Genomic DNA, 19,673 nt, shown 5'->3' on the forward strand with positions numbered 1-19,673 from the left:
ACTCTCTGCCTTTCTGTTAGTCATAGGTACATTTGGTTGATGTCACACAATAATTTCCCCGTGGAGCCAAGTTAGAAGACTAATGATTTATTTTAAAGGAACCCAGGAGACATGTAAGCCTCAATAAGTCCTATTCACCCCGTCAGCCCTGTGTTTGCAAATATATCACTGGCTCCCAGATCCTTAAAACCTCGATTTGAAAATTTTCATCCTTGTTTTCAAATCCCTCAATCGTCAAGCACCTCCTTATCGCTGAAACCTCCTCTTGCACCTATAACCGTCTCTTGATGTTCTCCTGATTTTAATTGCTCTACCATTAGTTGTCGTGCCTTAAGCTGCCTGGGCCATTCCTGACCCTCTCCACCTCTCTCTGTCTCTCCTCTAACATGCTCATTAAAATCTCCCTCTGGGGCCAAGCTTTTGATCATCTATTTTAATCTCACCTCACATGGCTCAGTGCGAAACATTTGATAATGCACTCATGAAGCTTATGGTAAGTTAAAGGCAGAACAAAAAAGAGCGTTTACTGTCATAAAACACAAAGAAAGAGTCAAAATATCTATTTTGAAAATGCCGATATATAATATAAAATCAGAATTGTTTTTTTTTGGAGTACTGTAAATTGCATTGTGTATCGGACTGGTATGGAATTGATGACCTTGTGTTGCTCTTATTCTGATTAACAGAACAACACAGGCAGGAATTCCCTGCGCTACAGATTTGATCAGACACCAATCTGCAATTTTCAAAACATACTCATTAATCTAGAGGATGCTGAGAGGTTTTGCTGAGTTAATCAGGGTGAGATAGAGTTGGCCCTCTGCTATTCAAATGAAGAATTAATCTGAAAACACAGATATTACAGAATCCTACAGTGCTAATGTTCCACTCAACTTCAACATTAGCCCTGACAAATTCAGATGAGGTGTGAGATACATAAGAAATATTTAGTGGAGTCAGCTATTTGGGCTACTCAGCCCCTCCGCTATTCAGTAAGATTATGGATAATCTGAACATGGCCTCGCTTTCCTGCCTATACCCTCCCCATAACCCTCTACTCCCTTGTAGATCGTGAATATCTCTAATTCAGCCTTGAATATATTCAATAACCCGGCCAGTCTTCACATGTAGAATTCCAAAATTAAAGGTCCTCTGAGAGGAGAAATTCCTCCTCAAATCCATCTTACATGGAAGACCCTTTATTTTTAAACTGTGCCCCCTTGTTGTAGATTCCCCAACAAAGGAAAACCTCCTTCCAGCATCCGCTTGTCAAGATCCCTCACAATTTTATTTAATTATTTATTCATGGGATTTGGGCGTTGTAGGCTGAGTCAGCATTTATTGCCCATCCCTCATTGCCCTTAAGAGGCAGTTAAGAGTCAAGCACATTGCTGTGTGTCTGGAGTCACATGTAGGCCAGACCAGGTTAGGACGGCAGATTTTCTTCCCAGTGAACCAGATGGATTTTTATGACAATCGACAATGGTCATCACTAGACTTTTAAGCCAGCGGAGGTGGTAGAGGCGGGCACGATAGCATCATTTAAGATGCATCTAGACAGATATATGAATGGGTGGGGAACAGAGGGAAGTAGATCCTTGGAAAATAGGCGACAGATTTAAATAAAGGATCTGGATCGGCGCAGGCTGGGAGGGCTGAAGGGCCTGTTCCTGTGCTGTAATTTTCTTTGTTCTTTGTTCTTTGTTTTAATTACAGATTTTTCCCGGTGGCGGCAATATTCTGGGTCTCTCGTTTATCAGTCCAGTGACAAAAGTACTATGTCCCCGCCTCCCCGTACACATTTCAATAAGACCACCTCTCAGTTTTCTAAACTCCAATGAGTACAGGCCCAACCTGCACAATCTTTTCACATAAGACAAACTCCTTCACCCCAGGGATCAGCTCAGTCAACCTTCTCTGAACTGCTTTCGATGCGAATATATTGATTCTTAAGGTGACCAAAATTGTGCTCAGCACTAACATTTGGTCTCACTAATGTAGAGTTGTAGCAAGCCTTTCTGTACTTTTATTATTTCACCCCCCTGCAATAAAAGCCAATATTCCATTTGCCTTTCCAATTACTCGCTGTAGCTGCATGCTAATCTTTTGTGATTCACGTACAAGACCTCAATCTCTCCATACCACAGCATCCTGCAATCACTCTTCATTTAAATAATATTCCACCAAAGTGGACAGGCTCACATTTTCCCACAATATACTCCATCCGCCAAACTTTATACCACTCACTTAACCTATCTTTGTCCCTTTACAGACTTTTTGTATCCTCCGTACAACTTGTTTTCCTCCCTATCTTTGTACCAATGGTAAATTTGTCTCCAATATACCCGGTCCTGCTATCCAAATCATTAATATAGGCGGTAAACCACTGTGGTCCCAGGACTGATCTCTGTGACACTCCACTGGTTACAGTTTATCATAAATAACCTATTTATCCTGACTCTTTGTTCCTTGTTAATTGGCAAATCCTCTATCCATGCTGATATATTACAGCCAACACCATGAGCTCTGCCTGATTGTAATACTATTTTTTAAATGTCCTGCTACTATGTCCTTCATGTGGATTCTAGTATTTTCCTGATGACTGATGTTAGGCTCACTGGCCTAGAATTTCCTGCTTTCTGTGTCCCTCCTTTCTTGAATAGAGATGTTCCATTTGTGGTTTTCCAATCTATTTGGGGACTTTCCAGAATCCAGGGAATATTGGAAGATCACAATGAATGCATCCATTATCTCTCCATTTAGACCCAAGGCTGCAGACTATCATCCAGAGGGCCTGTCAGCTTTTAGTCCCATTGATTTTCCTAGTACCTTTTCTCTAGCAATCATGATTCCACTCTCCCTTTTACCTTTGATTTTCTACTACTGTATTCTTGGGATGTTTTTTGTATCTTCCACTGTGAAGACAGATACAAAAAACTTGTTCAAAGTTGCTGCCGTTCCTTGTTTTCCATTATTAATTTCCCAGTCTCATCCTCTGAGGGATAACTCCCCCACCTATTATTCCTTTCTTACTATCCTTCCAAAAAGTCAAATACACTGAAATATTCAGGTCCCTGCAGTGGTTACCTTGTAACCATATCTCCTCAATGTATCATCCTCATTTATCTCCATTTGTGCTATCAATTTATCCATCTAGTTATGAATGCTGTGCATTCAGACAGAGAGACTTTGATTCTGTCTTTTACCATTTTTCTCTATTCTGACGTTATTTTCTGGTGTACTGTTATAATAATAATTAATAATAATAATCGCTTATTGTCACAAGTAGGTTTCAATGAAGTTACTGTGAAAAGCCCCTAGTCGTCACATTCCGGCGCCTGTTTGGGGAGGCTGGTACGGGAATTGAACCCGCGCTGCTGGCATTGTTCTGCAGTGTTCTGCATTACATGCCAGCGGTTTAGCCCACTGTGTTATGTTTGTGCACACTGTCCGTTCCTGTCACCAGCATAGTTCAGGTAAAGGCCGTTCTGGTGCCAGTGTCCCAGGCTCATTTCTCCCACAACAAGTTTTGAGCTACCCAATCATCTCCCTCTTTTAGTTTATTCTTTATTAATCTGCCTGTGGCTCTGATAGTAATCCAGCCCCTTTGAAGTTTTGCTTTATTAACTTAGCTCATGTTTCTTCAGTATAACCTCATTCTTGACCATGTCCACTGGATCCTCCCCATTACACTGCAAGTTCTTCCCCAGCTCTGGACAGATGTCCAGAACCCTGGCACTGGGCAGGAAGACAGCTGTCTGGACTCTTGCTCCTGCAAGGAACCGTATCTACACCCCTGACTATATTGTCCCAAGCTACTACTACATTCCTACTTACTCCCCCTGTTTGAATGGTCCCCTGCACCATGATTCTATGGTCAGTTTGCTCATCTTTCCTTGGGCTCCTGCTCTCATTCACACAAGTAACAAGAACCTTGAACCTGGTGGACACGTGTGAGGGCTGCCTTTCTCATTCGTAGTCACATCAAACTATCCCTGTCAATTTACCAAATCTAAAGTACCTAACCTAAAGGGTGTGACTGCCTCCTGGACCAAGATGTCCAGGTAACCTCACTCTCCCTGATGCTTTGCGGTGTCTGAAGCACAGACTCCAGATCATCAATTCAGAGCTGGGGTTCCGTGAGCTGCTTAAACTTACAGCAGATGTGGTTGCTGTGGATCACAATGGTGCCCAGCAGCACCCACATACAACAACTGCAACACGTCACCTGTGTTGCCATCCTTAGTGTGCTTTTTAAATTAATTATGCTTTAGTTCAGGAACATCACTTGTAATAACTTGTGGTTAAAGTAAGTAGTTAATTACTTATATCTCACCAATACCAGTTTAAACAAATGCTCCTGTAAATCATTGCCACTCCTATTAATTCAATTCCTGTTCTTTAAACCTCTCACACATACTTTCAACTCCATGGCCTCATCTCCCTCTATCTCTACAATCTCCTCTGGCCCTCAACCTATGAAATCTCTGCAGTCATCAAGTTATAACCTTTGGTGTATCTGCATTTTAACAACATTGGTGTGTGCATAAGTCCTGAGCTTTGGAATTCCTTCTCTACATCTTTTCCTCTCTCTCCTTTAAGGATGTCCCAAAGTGCTCTACAGCCAATGAAATACTCCTGAAGTGTAATCACAGTTGTAATTTAGGGATTGTGGCAGTCAGTTTGCACACAGCACGATCCCACTAACGACAATGTAATAGTGAACAGATCATTTGTTTTAGAGATGCTGGTTGAGGGATGAATATTGAATGGACACAGGGAGAATTCTCCTGCTCTTCTTCCAGGTATTGCCAATGGGGCAGACAGGCCTCAGTTCAACATTTCACCTGGACGATGGTATCTTCAACAGTGCTGCACTCCCTCAGTTCGGCAGTGGCATTGTCAGGCTAGATTATGGCCCTGGAAGGAATGTGAACCTAGAGCTCTGAAAGGTGAGAGAATTACCAACTGAGCTGTGACCATACCTTCACAGAAAACCGAAAGAATCGGCTTGATCTGCCTCATGTACCAGGCACTATAACACGTTACAGAGTTCAACTTGGAAACGAAAATCAACTGGGGTGGTTAATAATTCGAGAACTGGCTCCAATCCATTTTGCTGCAACTTCCAGGGTGATATCCTCCCAATGTGTCAACCTGCTCCTCCCAGATGATACCCTACCAATACTGGAGGAGGGAATACAGGCCCGATGTACCCTGGGAAGGCCTGACCTGGGAGGTGGGGAAATTACCCTGACCCTGCTTCCTGTCACTCAGCCATCCATGCTGCCACTGACCATTTGGCTTCAACTTTACTGACAAGTCCATGGTGTGACATTCACGTGCTTGCTGAAAATATTACCCTCATAAACCCTTCCTGTTACCACCACAAAAGTTGGTTAAGTATGACCTTTGGACTTTCCGGTGTTGGCCATGGTGTGAGTGGTCATACACAGGGCAGCTCCTGCTTGAAGGCACAGAAAAGAGCTCTTTTTACCCAATAGTGGGTGGAATTTTGATGAAAAGCGTAAGTGAAGGTTGGGGAGTAGTTTCCCCCGGGAGTGATATGTCTTCTGGTTATCAGACCCGGCATAATATAGTGAGAGTACCAGGCTGAAGAGTTGGAGGAAACCTGTGCCTTTGGGCAGGGGCTACAGAGCTAGCAAGTGATACTGGTGAATGGTGAGGTAGTGGGGAGAAGGCCGAACGGGGTGGCTGGGGGGGGGGGGGGGGGGGGGGGGGGGGGGGGGAGGTTGTTGCGACGTGGCAGGGGGTGAGAGATTACATGGTCAGGGGCGAAGAAAGGGGCCATCTGGGATGGGCTAGGTACAGGGTGTAATTAAGGGGGCGGGGCTAAGTGGGGAAGATGACGGATGGTAGAGGGGATTGGAGGCGAAAGCCTCCGGTAAGGCTGGGAACGTGGAAAGTCCGGGGACTGAATATGCTTGTTAAAACGTTGCGTGTGTTCGTGCACCTCAGGAGCTTGAAAGTGGGGGTGGTCTTTCTGCAGGAGATGCACCTCCGTGTGAAGGAAAGGGTGGGTCGGGCAGGTTTTTCACTCGGGGTTTGATTCAAAATTGAGGGGAGTGGCGATTTTAATTATCAAAAATATGGGATTTGTGAGTGCGAAGGAGGTGAGGGATCTGGCAGATATGTGATTGTGAGTGGGGTATTGGAAGGGGCACCAGTGGTGTAGGTAAATGTGTATGCCCCAAATTGGGATGATGTGGGTTTTATGAGGGGGTTGCTGGCAGCAATCCCAGATTTGGCCACGCACCAGTTGATCATGGGAAGAGATTTTAACTGTCCGAGAGCCGAGGGTGGATAGGTCAAATCCCAGGTCGATGAGTAGGGTACGAATGGCCAGGGAGCTAGGGAGGTTTATGGAGAGGATTGGTATGGTGGATCCATGGCACTTTCAGAACCCAAGGCGAAGGGACTATTCCTTCTTTTCACACATCTATAAGGTGAATTCGAGGATTGATGACTTTGTAGTGAGTCGGGAGATTTTGGTGCAGGTGGAGGGGGCAGTGTATGGGGAGATAGTTATCTCAGACCATGCGGCCCACTGGCTGGATATTCGGTTCAGTACGGGATGAGAGCAGAGGCTGGAGTGCAGGTTTGACTCGGGGTTGTTGGGGGATGGAGGTTTTTGTGATCTGGTGCGGGAGGCGATTAAGAAGTATGTGGAGGTGAATCAGAATGGGGAGGTGTCGGCAGCCATTTTGTGAGAAGCATTGAAATGAAATGAAATTGAAAATCGCTTATTGTCACAAGTCGGCTTCAAATGAAGTTACTGTGAAAAGCCCCTAGTCGCCACATTCCGGCGCCTGTTTGGGGAGGCTGGTACGGGAATTGAACCGTGCTGCTGGCCTGCCTTGGTATGCTTTAAAAGCCAGCGATTTAGCCCAGTGTGCAAAACCAGCCCCTGCACTGAAGGCAGTGGTCTGGGGGGAAATTATTTTGCTTAAGGCTCGTGCGGATAGGGACAGGAGGGAGGAAGATGATCGCCTAGTGAGCGAGATAGTGGAGGCAGACAGGGAATTTTTGGGGGTGCCCACTGTGGAGGGATTGGTGAGGAGAAAAAAGTTGCTGGGGCAGTTTGACAGGGTGACAATGGGAGGGCGGTTGGGCAACTGCGTAGGGGTGCAATATGAATATGAGGAGAAGGCGAGCCGCATGCTGATGCACTAGCTGCGGAGGCGGGCTGCATCCAGGGAAATATTGAAGAAAAGGACTGGGGCTAGAGATGTGGTGTCAGAGCCAGGGAAGTTAAACAAGACGTTTAGGAAGTGTGGTAGTCACCGCTGTTGTATATATCACAAACGAGATGTAATACGGTAAGGCTCCTGCACTACAGGTACGGGGGCAGATCCCTGCCTGCTGGCTCCGCCCAGTAGGTGGAGTATAAATGTGTGTGCTCACCGAGCTGCAGCCATTTCGGCAGCAGCTGCAGGAGGCTGCACATCTCTGCTTAATAAAGCCTCGATTACATTCTACTCTTGTCTCGTCGTAATTGAAAGTGCATCAATTTATTAAGCAGAGATTTTACAACGATGGATCTCCACATCAAGCCAGATCGCCTGCAGCTGCATCCTCAAGCAGACAATGCCAAGTCGGCCTTCGCCCATTGGCTAGCTTGCTTTGAAGCCGACATCGGATCTGTGACAGAACGACCCACAGAGGCACAGAAACTCCAGATCCTCTATACACGGCTGAGCTCCGATATCTTTCCCCTCATCCGGGATGCGCCCACCTATGCTGAGGCCATGGCACTTCTGAAAGAGAACTACACCGAGCAGACCAATAAACTCTACGCCAGGCACCTCCTGTCCACGCGGCATCAACTCCCTGGTGAGTCTGTGGAAGATTTCTGGCATGCCCTGCACTTCCTGGCGAGGGACTGCGATTGCCAGGCCATTTCGGCCGTAGAACATTCCGAACTCCTAATCAGGGACGCTTTCGTTACGGGGATAGGGTTGGCGTATATCCGCCAGCGCCTCTTAGAAGGGGCTACCCTCGACCTCGCGGCGACCACGAAACACGCGATCTCACTAACGGTCGCCTCCCGTAATGTACAAGCGTATGCCCCCGACCGCACGGTGCCCCTTCCTGGACATCGTGGACCCCACCAGCGACCGCCCCCAGCCAACCTCCAGGGGACCCAAATGCTACTTCTGCGGACAGACAGAGCATCCCTGGCAGCGCTGCCCGGCGCGGAGCGCACTCTGCAAGGTCTGCAGGAAGAAAGGACATTTTGCTGCTGTATGCCAGGCCCGCTCAATCGCCGCTGTAACCAGGACCATTGTTCCTGCATCCCCCACGTGCGACCCGTGAGCGTCGTTATCTTCCTCGCCTCAGAACACGTGCGGCCCGTGTGCTCCGCCATCTTAGAACATAGAACATTACAGCGCAGTACAGGTCCTTCGGCCCTCGATGTTGCGCCAACCTAAAGCCCATCTACACTATTCCTTATCATCCATATGTTTATCCAATGTCCCTTAATATTGGCAAGTCCACTACTGTTGCAGGCAGGACATTCCACGCCCTTACTACTCTCTGAGTAAAGAACCTACCTCTGACATCTGTCCTATATCTATCTCCCCTCAATTTAAAGCTATGTCCCCTCGTGCTAGCCATCACCATCCGAGGAAAAAGTCTCTCACTGTCCACCCTATCTAATCATCTGATCATCTTGTATGCCTCAATTAAGTCACCTCTTAACCTTCTTCTCTCTAGCGAAAACAGTCTTAAGTCCCTCAGCCTTTCCTCATAAGGTCTTCCTGCCATTCCAGGCAACATCCTGGTAAATCTCCTCTGTACCCTTTCCAATGCTTCCACATCCTTTCTAAAATGCAGCGACCAGAACTGCTCGCAATATTCCAAATGCGGCCGTACCAGAGTTTTGTACAGCTGCAACATGACCTCATGGCTCCGAAACTCAATCCCTCTGCCAATAAAAGCTAACACACCGTACGCCTTCTTAACAACCCTATCAACCTGTATGGCAACTTTCAGGGATCCATGTACATGGACACCAAGATCTCTCTGCTCATCCACACTACCAAGAAACTTACCATTAGCACAGTACTCTGTCTTCCTGTTACTCCTTCTAAAATGAATCACCTCACACTTTTCTGCATTAAACTCCATTTGCCACCTCTCAGCCCAGCTCTGCAGCTTATCTATGTCCCTCTGTAACCTGCAACATCCTTCTGCACTGTCCACAACTCCACCGACTTTAGTGTAATCTGCAAATTTACTCACCCATCCTTCGACGCCCTCCTCCATTTATAAAAATGACAAACAGCAGTGGCCCCAAAACTGATCCTTGTGGTACACCACTAGTAACTGAACTCCAGGCTGAACATTTCCCATCAACCACCACCCTCTGTCTTCTGACAGCGAGCCAATGTCTGATCCAAACTGCTAAATCAGCCTGAATCCCATGCCTCCGTATTTTCTGCAATAGCCTATCGTGGGGAACATTATCAAACGTTTTACTGAAATCCATATACACCACATCCCCTTTACCCTCGTCCACCTGTTTGGTCACCTTCTCAAAGAACTCAAAAAGGTTTGTGAGGCACGACCTACCCTTCACAAAACCGTGTTGACTATCCCTAATCAAATTATTCCTTTCCAGATGATTATAAATCCTATCTCTTATGAACCTTTCCAAGACTTTGCCACAATAGAAGTAAGGCTCACTGGTCTATAGTTACCGGGGTTGTCTCTTCTCCCCTTCTTGAACAAGGGGACAACATTTGCTATCCTCCAGTCTTCTGGCACTATTCCTGTAGACAATGGTGACATAAAGATGAAAGCTGAAGGCTCAGAAATCTCCTCCCTAGCTACCCAGAGAATCCTAGGATAAATCCCGTTCGGCCCAGGGGACTTATCTATTTTCACAGTTTCCAGAATTGCTAACACCTCCTCCTTATGAACCTCAAACCCTTCTAGTCTAGTAGCCTGTATTTCAGTATTCTCCGCGACAAAATTGTCTTTTTCCTGTGTGAATACTGACAAAAAATATTCATTTAGCACCTCTCCTATCTCCTCGGACTCCACACACAACTTCCCACTACTGTCCTTGACTGGCCCTACTCTTACCCTAGTCATTATTTTATTCCTGACATACCTATAGAAAGCTTTAGGGAAATCCTTGATCCTACCTGCCAAAGACTTCTCAAGTCCCCTCCAGGCTCTTCTTAGCTCTCTCTTTAGGTCCTTACTCGCTAACTTGTAACTCTTGAGCGCCCTAACTGAAGCTTCACGTCTCATCTTTACATAAGCCTCCTTCTTCCTCTTGACAAGTGATTCAACTACTTTCGTAAACCATGGTTCCCTCGCTCGACCACTTCCTCCCTGCCTGACAGGTACATACTTATCAAGGACACGCAGTAGCTGTTCCTTGAACGAGCTCCACATTTCAATTGTGCCCATCCCTTGCAGTTTCCTTCCCCATCCTATGCATCCTAAGTCTTGCCTCATCGCATTATAGTTGCCTTTCCCCCGGCTATAACTCTTGCCCTGTGGCATATACCTATCCCTTTCAATCGCTAAAGTAAACGTAACTGAATTGTGGTCACTATCACCAAAGTGCTCACCTACCTCCAAATCTAGCACCTGTCCTGGTTCATTACCCAACACCAAATCCAATGTGGCCTCGCCTCTTGTTGGCCTATCTACATACTGTGTCAGGACCCCTCCTGCACGCATTGGACAAAAACGGACCCATCTAAAGTACTCAATCTATAGCGTTTCCAGTCAATATTTGGAAAGTTAAAATACCCCATAACAACTACCCTGTTACTTTCGCTCTGATCCAGAAACATCTTTGCAATCCTTTCCTCTACATCTCTGGAACTTTTCAGAGACCTATAGAAAACTCCCAACAGGGTGACCTGTCCTTTCCTGTTTCTAATCTCAGCCCATACTACCTCAGTAGACGTGTCCTCATCAAAAGTCCTTTCTCGCCATCTTCCCCCCATCAGGCCTTGTGCGACCCGATGGCACCGCCATCTTTAACACCATCCGCCACGTGTGCCCTGTGGGTGCCACCATCTTCCCCGCCTCAGGACCCCCTCTCGTCGGGCACCTCATCGGGCCGCTCATCGGCTGCAACTGCCGCTGACCAGCCAGAAGCTTTCAACACCAGCTACAGCTCGCCTCCATCATGATCAACCAGTCCCGGCCGCACAACCTCACAACCGCGTCGACGACGGGAAAGGTCGATGGGCACAAGACATCATGCCTTCTTGGCTCCGTGAGCACAGAGAGCTTCATCCACCCCGATACGGTAAGGCGCTGCTCACTCGCGGTGCACCCAATCACACAACGAATCTCCCTGGCCTCCGGATCCCACTCCGTGGCGATCCGGGGGTACTGCACCGCCACCCTCACCATCCAGGGCGTAGAGTTCAGCGACTTCCGGCTCTACGTGCTCCCCAACCTCTGCGCCGCCTTGCTATTCGGCCTGGGCTTCCAGTGCAACCTCCAAAGTCTCACTCTGAAATTCGGTGGGCCCCTACCACCCCTTACTGTATGCATCTCACAACCCTTAAGGTCGACCCGCCTTCTCTGTTTGCAAACCTCACCCCGGATTGCAAACCCATTGTCACCAGGAGCAGACGGTACAGTGCCCAGGACAGGACCTTCATCAGTTCTGAGATCCAGCGGCTGCTGTGGGAAGGCATCATCGAGGCCAGCATCAGCCCCTGGAGAGCCCAAATGGTAGTTGTGAAAACTGGGGATTAAAACAGGATGGTCATTGACTACAGTCAGACCATCAATCGGTACACGCAGCTCGACACGTACCCATGCATATCTGATATGGTCAATCGGATTGGACACTACCGGGTCTTCTCAACAGTGGACCTGAAATCTGTCTGCCTGCAAGGTGGACTGCCCGTACACTGTGTTTGAAGCGGACGGCTGCCTTTACCACTTCCTTAGGGTTCCCTTCAGCGTCACTAACAAAGTTTCGGTCTTCCAACGGGAGATGGACCGAATGGTTGACCGGTACGGACTGCGGGCCACTTTCCCGTACCTGGATAACGTCACCATCTGCGGCCACGACCAGCAGGACCACGACGCTAACCTTTCCAAATTCCTCCACACCGCCAAACTCCTCAACCTTACGTACAACAAGGAGAAGTGCGTGTTCAGCACCAACCGATTAGCCATCCTTGGCTATGTGGTCCAGAATGGAGTTCTAGGGCCCGACCTGATCGCATGTGCCCCCTCATGGAACTCCCCCTCCCCCACTGCCCCAAGGCCCTCAAACACTGCCTGGGGTTCTTCTCATACTACGCCCAGTGGGTCCCTAACTCTGTGGACAAGGCCCGCCCACTCATTCACTCCACCGCTTTCCCCTTGACGGCCAAGGCTCACCGGGCCTTCAACCGTATCAAGGCCGACATCACCACGGCCACGATACACGCGGTAGACGAGATGCTCCCCTTCCAAGTCGAGAGCAATGCATCAGACGTCGCTCTGGCCGCCACCCTCAACCAGGCAGGCACGCCCGTGGCATTCTTTTCATGTACCCTCCATGCCTCCGACATTCAGCACTCCTCCGTCGAGAAGGAGGCCTAAGCAATCGTAGAAGCTGTGTGTGACATTGGAGGCATTACCTGGCCGGCAGGAGATTCACTCTCCTCACTGACAACAGTTGGTTGCCTTCATGTTCAATAACACACAGCGGGGCAAGATCAAAAATGATAAAATCTTGAGGTGGAGGATCAAGCTCTCCACCTACAATTACAAGATTTTGTATCGCCCCGGTAAGCTCAACGAGCTCCCCGACGGCCTATCCCGAGGTACATGTGCCAGCGCACAAGTGGACCGACTCCGGACCCTACACGACGCTCTCTGTCACCCAGTGGTCACCCGGATCTTTCACCATAAAGGCCCGCAATCTGCCCTACTCCATCGAGGAAATCAGGGCGATCACCAGAGACTGCCAGGTCTGCGCGGAGTGCAAACCGCACTTCTACCGGCCAGACCGCGTGCATCTAGTGAAGGCCTTCCGCCCCTTTGAACGCCTCAGCCTGGATTTCAAAGGGCCCCTCCCCTCCACCGACCGAAACACGTACTTCCTTAACGTGGTCAACGAATACTCCAGATTCCCCTTCGCCGTCCCATGCCCCCTGACGTCTGCCACAGTCATCAAAGCCCTCAACACCATCTTCGCCCTGTTCGGTTTCCCCGCCTACATCCACAGTGACCGGGGATCCTATTTTATGAGTGATGTGCTCCATCAGTACCTACTCAGCAAGGGCATCGCCTCGAGCAGGACGACCAGCTACAACCCCCGGGGAAACGGGCAGATGGAGCGAGAGAATGGGACGGTCTGGAAGGCCGTCCTGCTGGCCCTGCGGTCCAAAGATCTCCCGGTGTCCCGCTTTCAGGAGGTCCTCCCTGACGCCCTTCACTCCATCTGATCGCTACTTTGCACTGCAACTAATGCAACCCCCCGTGAACGTCTCCTTGCCTTCCCCAGGAAGTCCAACTCCGGGGTTTCGCTCCCAACGGAGCTGGCAGCTCCAGGACCCGTTCTCCTCCGCAAGCACGTGCGGCTCCACAAGGTGGACCCGTTGGTCGAGAGGGTACAGCTACTCCCTGCAAACCCGCAGTACGCCTACGTGGCGTACCCCAGTAGCCGCCGAGAGTCTCAGTCTCCCTCAGGGACCTGGCACCAGCTGGTTCCCACACCCCCCCCCCCCCCCCCGCCACGGCGCCACCCTTACTCTCCCCAGCGCACCTCTCCTCAGCCCCCGCTCCAGGATGATCCGACCTCCCCTTGTTCCCACCCGGGGATGAAGATGAAGTCTACACAGTCCCGGAGTTACCGCCGACCGAGCCGACGCCTGCATTGCCACCAGGACTGCGGTGCTCACAACGGAGGATCAAGGCACCCGATTGGCTGAATTTGTGAACTTTCCCCAAAATGTTAACCTTAAAATGCATGAAAATAGTTTTTCCACCAGCCCCGCTGGACTCTTTTTCAACAGGGGGTGAATGTGGTGGTCACCACTGTTTGTATATATCACATACGAGATGTAATACGGTAAGGCTCCTGTACTACAGGTACGGGGTAGATCCCTGCCTGCTGGCTCCGCCTAGTAGGCGGAGTATAAATGTGTGAGCTCTCCGAGCTGCAGCCATTTTGGCAGCAGCTGCAGGAGGCTACACATCTCTGCTGAATAAAGCCTCGATTACACTCTACTCTCGTCTCGTCGTAATTGATAGTGCATCAGGAATCACTACTAGGGACTTTACAAGGCGGACCCGGGGGGAGAGGAGGGGGACATGGGGCGGTTTCTAGACCAACTGGAATTTCCCCAGGTGGAGGAAGCAGAGAGGCAGGTATTGGAGAAGCCTCTGGGTCTGGAGGGAGGTGTTGGATAGTATCAGGGATATGAAGTCGGGAAAGGCCCCTGGGCCGGATGGGTATCCGGCGGAATTTTACAAAGGTTTTGCGATATACCTGGTACCACATCTGTTGGGGACTTTTAATGAAGCACTGGAGAAGGAGGTGTTGCCGAAAATGATGACGCAGACAGTAATCATACTAATTCCAAAAAACGGGAAGGACCAGTGGCATGTGGGTCATATCGACCCATATCACTGTTGAACACGGATGTGAAAGTATTGGCTAAGTTCTTGGCGGGGAGGATGGAGGACTGTGTCCCAGGGACGGTTGCAGAAAATCAAATAGGCTTCGTGAAGGGCAGGCAACTCACAAGTAATAGAAAACGGCTGTTGAATGTGGTGATGAAGGGCAGCACGCTGGCGCAGTGGGTTAGCTCTGTTGCCTCATGGCGCCAAGGTCCCAGGTTCGATCCTGGCCATGGGATCGTCACTGTCGGTGTGGAGTTTGCACATTCTCCCCGTGTTTGCGTGGGTTTCACTCCCACAACCCAAAGATGTGCAGGGTAGGGGGATTGACCACGCTAAATTGCCCCTTAATTGGAAAAAAATGAATTGGGTGCTCTAAAGTTATTAAAAAAAAGAATGTGGTGATGAATCCATTGGGGGCTCTGGTGCCGGGGGTGGTAGTGTCCATGGACACAGAGAAGGCATTTGATCGCGTGGAGTGGCGGTACTTGTTCGAGGTTTTGGGAAGGTTTGGGTTTGAACCGAGATTTGTGACATGGGTGTGGTTGCTGTATGTGGCACCAAGGGCGAGGGTGAGGATGTATAATATGAGCTCACAAAGCTTTGACTGACACCGGGTACGAGACAGGGGTGCCCACTGTCATCGTTGCTGTTTGCGCTGGCCATAGAGCCATTGACGGTGGTTCTTAGGGGATCAACGGAGTGGCGAGGGATTATGAGGGGACAGAGGGCGCATCGTGTGTCGCTCTATGCCGATGACCTCTTGCTGTATGTTTCGGATCCGCTGGAGATTATGGGAAAGATTATGGGCCTGCTGGAGAGGTTTGGAGGGTTTTCTGGGTGCAAACTGAATGGAGGGAAAAGTGAGGTTTTCCAGGCAAATGAGCTGGGACAATGGGCTAATTTAGGGGGGATGCCATTAACGGTAGCGAGGGATAGGTTTAGATATTTGGGGATTCAGGTAGCGAGAGAATGGAGGGGGCTACGTAAGTGGAACTTCACGAAGCTCGTGGAGGAGGCCAGGGAGGATCTTAAGAGGTGGGATACACTGCACCTAACGTTGGTGGGGAGGGTCCAAGTGGTGAAAATGAATATTCTGCCAAAGTTATTGTTTATCTTTCAGGCTCTCCCGATCTTTATACTAAAAGCCTTTGTTTGGAAAGTGGACACGATCATTTCTTACTTTGTATGGGTGGGGAAGTTGCCAAGGTCAGGACGACCCTGATACAGAGCCAGAGGCAGCAGGGGAGGGGTTAGCATTGCCGAATTTGCTTCATTATTATTGGGCGGCGAATGTGGACAAGGTGCAGCAGTGGTGGGATGGAGAAGGGGTAGAGTGGGTTCGATGGAGGGAGGAATCTTGTAAGGGTCTAGTTTGAGGGCTTGGTGACTGCAGCGTTGACAATGGCTCCGAGTCGGCATTCAGGGAGCCCGTTGGTGCAGCCCACGGTGAAGATATGGAATCAGTTGGGGAGGCATTTTAGGATGGAAGGGTTGTCAGTGTTAATGCCGCTGTGCGAGAATTTGGGTTTGAACCAGGGGGCGGGGGGATGAATAGTGTATACAGGAAGTGGAGGGAAGTGGGGCTCGTCAAGGTGAGGGATCTGTGTTTGGAGGAAGGTTTTGCCAGTCTGGAGGAGCTAAGGGAGAGGGTAGAGCTGCCGTGGGGGAGTGAGTTCAGGTCTCTGCAGGTTAGGGACTTTGCGTGAAAGGTCTGGTGGGGGTTCCCTTGGTTGCCGGGATACACCCTGCTGGAGTGACTGCTGCTTACGGATGTGGAAGGGGAGTGAAGAATTGGAGATATATACAAGTGGCTGGGGGAGCAGGGAGGCGAGCAGGTGGTGAAGATCAAGGAGAAATGGGAAGGGGAGTTGGGAGATGAAATCTATTGGGGAGCATGGAGTGAGGCACTGCGTAGGGTAAACGGGACCTCCTCATGTGCAAGGATGAGCCTGGTACAGTTTAAGGTGGTGACAGGGTGCATATGACTCAGGTGAGAATGAGTGGGTTCCACCAGGGGGTAGCAGATGAATGTGAGAGGTGTGGGTGGGGGCCAGCGAATCACGCGCACATGTTTTGGGGTTGCGAAAAATTGGGAAGATTCTGGGTGGGAGTGTTTACAGTCTTAGCCAGGATAGTGGAGGAGGTGGAGGACCCGGACCCGTTGGTGGCGATATTTGGGGTTTCAGAGATGTATCACGCTCATGGAGAGGAGGAAGGCCGATGTTGTGGCCTTCGCCTCTCTGATTGCACAGCGGCGAATTTTACTGGAGTGGCAGTCGGTATCGCCACCGGGGGTTGCTGCTTGGTTGGGTGACCTGTACGACTTCCAGCGATTGGAGAAGAAAAAGTATGAGTTAAGGGGCTCTGCAGGGGGGGTTTGAGAAAAGGTGGCAGATGATTGTGACCGGGTTTGAGGAGCTGTTCACCGCAGCGGTGGTGGGGGGGGGGGGGGGGGGGGGGGGGGGTGGGGGGAGAGAGGAAGGGGAGGGATGTAAAGGGAAAATATCTGTACAGACTGGATAGTTAATTGCTGGGAAGTATGTTTCCCGGGGTGTTTATTTGCTGTAACCTGTTTTGATACATGTTTGTAATAAAATACATTTAAAAAAATATGATTTGCCTTTAACACACTCATGCTAGCTTTCTTTAATTATTCCACATTTACTATTAATGCTACCTCAGATTACAGCTTCCCCATCAATGAAGTTAATCTGACCGGCCTCGAATCACTGGGTTCAACTTTACATTCTCTTTGTGAAAAAGGGTGTAATGTCTGCAATTCTCCAGCCCTCTGGTCCCACCCCTGAGTCTAAGAAGTATTGGAAAATTATGGCCAGTATCTCTGCAGTAGCCACTCATCCTTCCCACAGTATCTGCAGATGCATCCCATCTGATCCTGGTGACCTATCGTCTCTAAGTACAACTAGTCTTTCCAACAGTTCTTTCTCAATTTTTAAGCCAACAGTGTCTCAACGACTTCCTCTTTCACTCGGACTTGGACAATATTTTCTTCCTCAGTAAGGAGTAACGTCAAACTGTGAGCCCATTGGATGTTTGGTTGGAGCTGGGAGGAAATTGGAATAGGAGGAGGCCATTTATTATCACATTGCTGCTTGTGGGAGCTTGCTTTGCACTAATGAGCTGCCTTGTTTCCTACATTCCAACAATGACTACACATCAAGAAAAGCTTCAACGACTGCAAAGCATCTGGGAGGTCGGGTTGTTGTGAAAATTGTGACATCAAAACAAATCTTTCTCTTTTTCCAGCTCCTTGAGCTTGTTTTCACATTTCAGAAGATCATGGATGATCTGCACCTTAATGTGATTTGTCGCTCATTGTTCGTTCCAGAAACCATACACTTACCCACTAACAATTCAGCAATCTCAGTTTTCAAATTTGCAATGGACCATCAGTTTCAATAGCTTTCTTGGGAATTTCAAATTTGCACAAAGTTTTTGCCTCCTCATTTGTGTTAATACTCTGCCATGAGGCAGTCCATCTAAATAGTATCCATCATCACCATCTTCTTGATCTTGTTAGTTATTTTGTTTTATTCGTTCATGGGACATGGGCGTCGCTGGCTGCGCCAGCATTTATTTCCCATCCCGAATTGCCCTTGAGGGGGCAGTGAAATGTCAACCACATTGCTGTGGGTCTGGAGTCACATGTAAGGACAGCAGATTTCCTTCCCCAAAGGACATCAGTGAACCAGATGGGTTTTTACAACAATCAACAATGGTTTCATGGCCATCATTAGACTTTTAAGGAGCAGCATGGTGGTGCAGTGGTTAGCACTGCTGCCTCACGGCGCTGAGGACCCATAAGATCGTAAGACATGGAAGCAGAATTAGGCCACTTGGCCGATCGAGTCTGCTCCGCCATTCAATCATGGCTGATATGTTTCTCACCCCTACACTCCTGCCTTCTCCGCATAACCCCTGATCCCCTTATTGATCAAGAACCTATCTGTCTCTGTCTTAAAGACACTCAGTGATTTGGCCTCCACAGCCTGCTGCGGCAAAGAGTTCCACAGATCTACCACTTCTGGCTGAAGAAATTCCTCCTCATCTCTGTTTTAAAGGATCCTCCCTTCAGTCTGTGATTGTCCCCACTGCTTCTAGATTTTGCTACAAGTGGAAACATCCTCTCCATGTCCACTCTATCCAGGCCTCGCAGTATCCTGTAAGTTTCAATAAGATCCCCCCTCATCCTCCTAAACTCCAATGAGTACAGACCCAGAGTCCTCAACCGTTCCTCATTCCAGGGATCATTCTTGTGAACCTCCTCTGGACCCTTTCCAAAGCCAGCACATCTTTCCTTAGATACGGGGCCCAAAATTGCTCAGAATGCTCTAAATGGTGTCTGACCAGAGCCTTATACAGCCTCAGAAGTACATCCGGGTCACTGTCTGTGAAGTGCATATAGACAGTTCATTCTTCATGGGCCTTCGTGGGTCTCACCAGCACAACCCAAAAATGTGCAGGATAGGTGAATTGGCTAATGACTGGTGGTCCATTGCAAATTTGAAAACTGAGATTGCTGAATTGTTAGTGGGTAAGTGTAAGGTTTACGGAACAAACAATGAGGGACAAATCACATCATCCATGATCTTCTGAAACGCAAACAAAAAAAATGAAATGAAATGAAAATCGCTTATTGTCACAAGTAGGCTTCAAATGAAGTTACTGTGAAAAGCCCCTAGTCGCCACATTCCGGCGCCTGTTCGGGGAGGCTGGTATGGGAATTGAACCGTGCTGCTGGCCTGCTTTAGTCTGCTTTCAAAGCCAGTGATTTAGCCTTGTGCCAAAGCAGCCTCTAAAATTGCCCCTTAATTCGAAAAAGAAAAGAATTGGGTACTCTAAAGTTAAAAAATAATCATTAGACTTTTAATATCCGATTTGCAGTGGGAGGATTTGAACCTGGGTCACCAGTGCATTACGCTGGGTCTCTGGATTAATATCCAGTGATAATGCTATATCACCACCTCCTCCCCCCAAACACCGGGGGGGGGGATTCTCTCAGCCCGGGGATGAGCCGGAGAATC

General features: G+C 48.9%; 1 protein-coding gene across 1 annotated transcript in view; it reads right to left on the minus strand.

Moving 5' to 3' along the window:
- Positions 1–19,673, minus strand: part of LOC119973221 (dynein heavy chain 3, axonemal-like) — a 714,697-nt gene that overhangs the window by 678,442 nt on the left and 16,582 nt on the right. The window lies entirely within an intron of this gene.

Source organism: Scyliorhinus canicula, chromosome 11, assembly GCF_902713615.1.
Source record: "Scyliorhinus canicula chromosome 11, sScyCan1.1, whole genome shotgun sequence".
Lineage (NCBI taxonomy): Eukaryota > Metazoa > Chordata > Chondrichthyes > Carcharhiniformes > Scyliorhinidae > Scyliorhinus > Scyliorhinus canicula.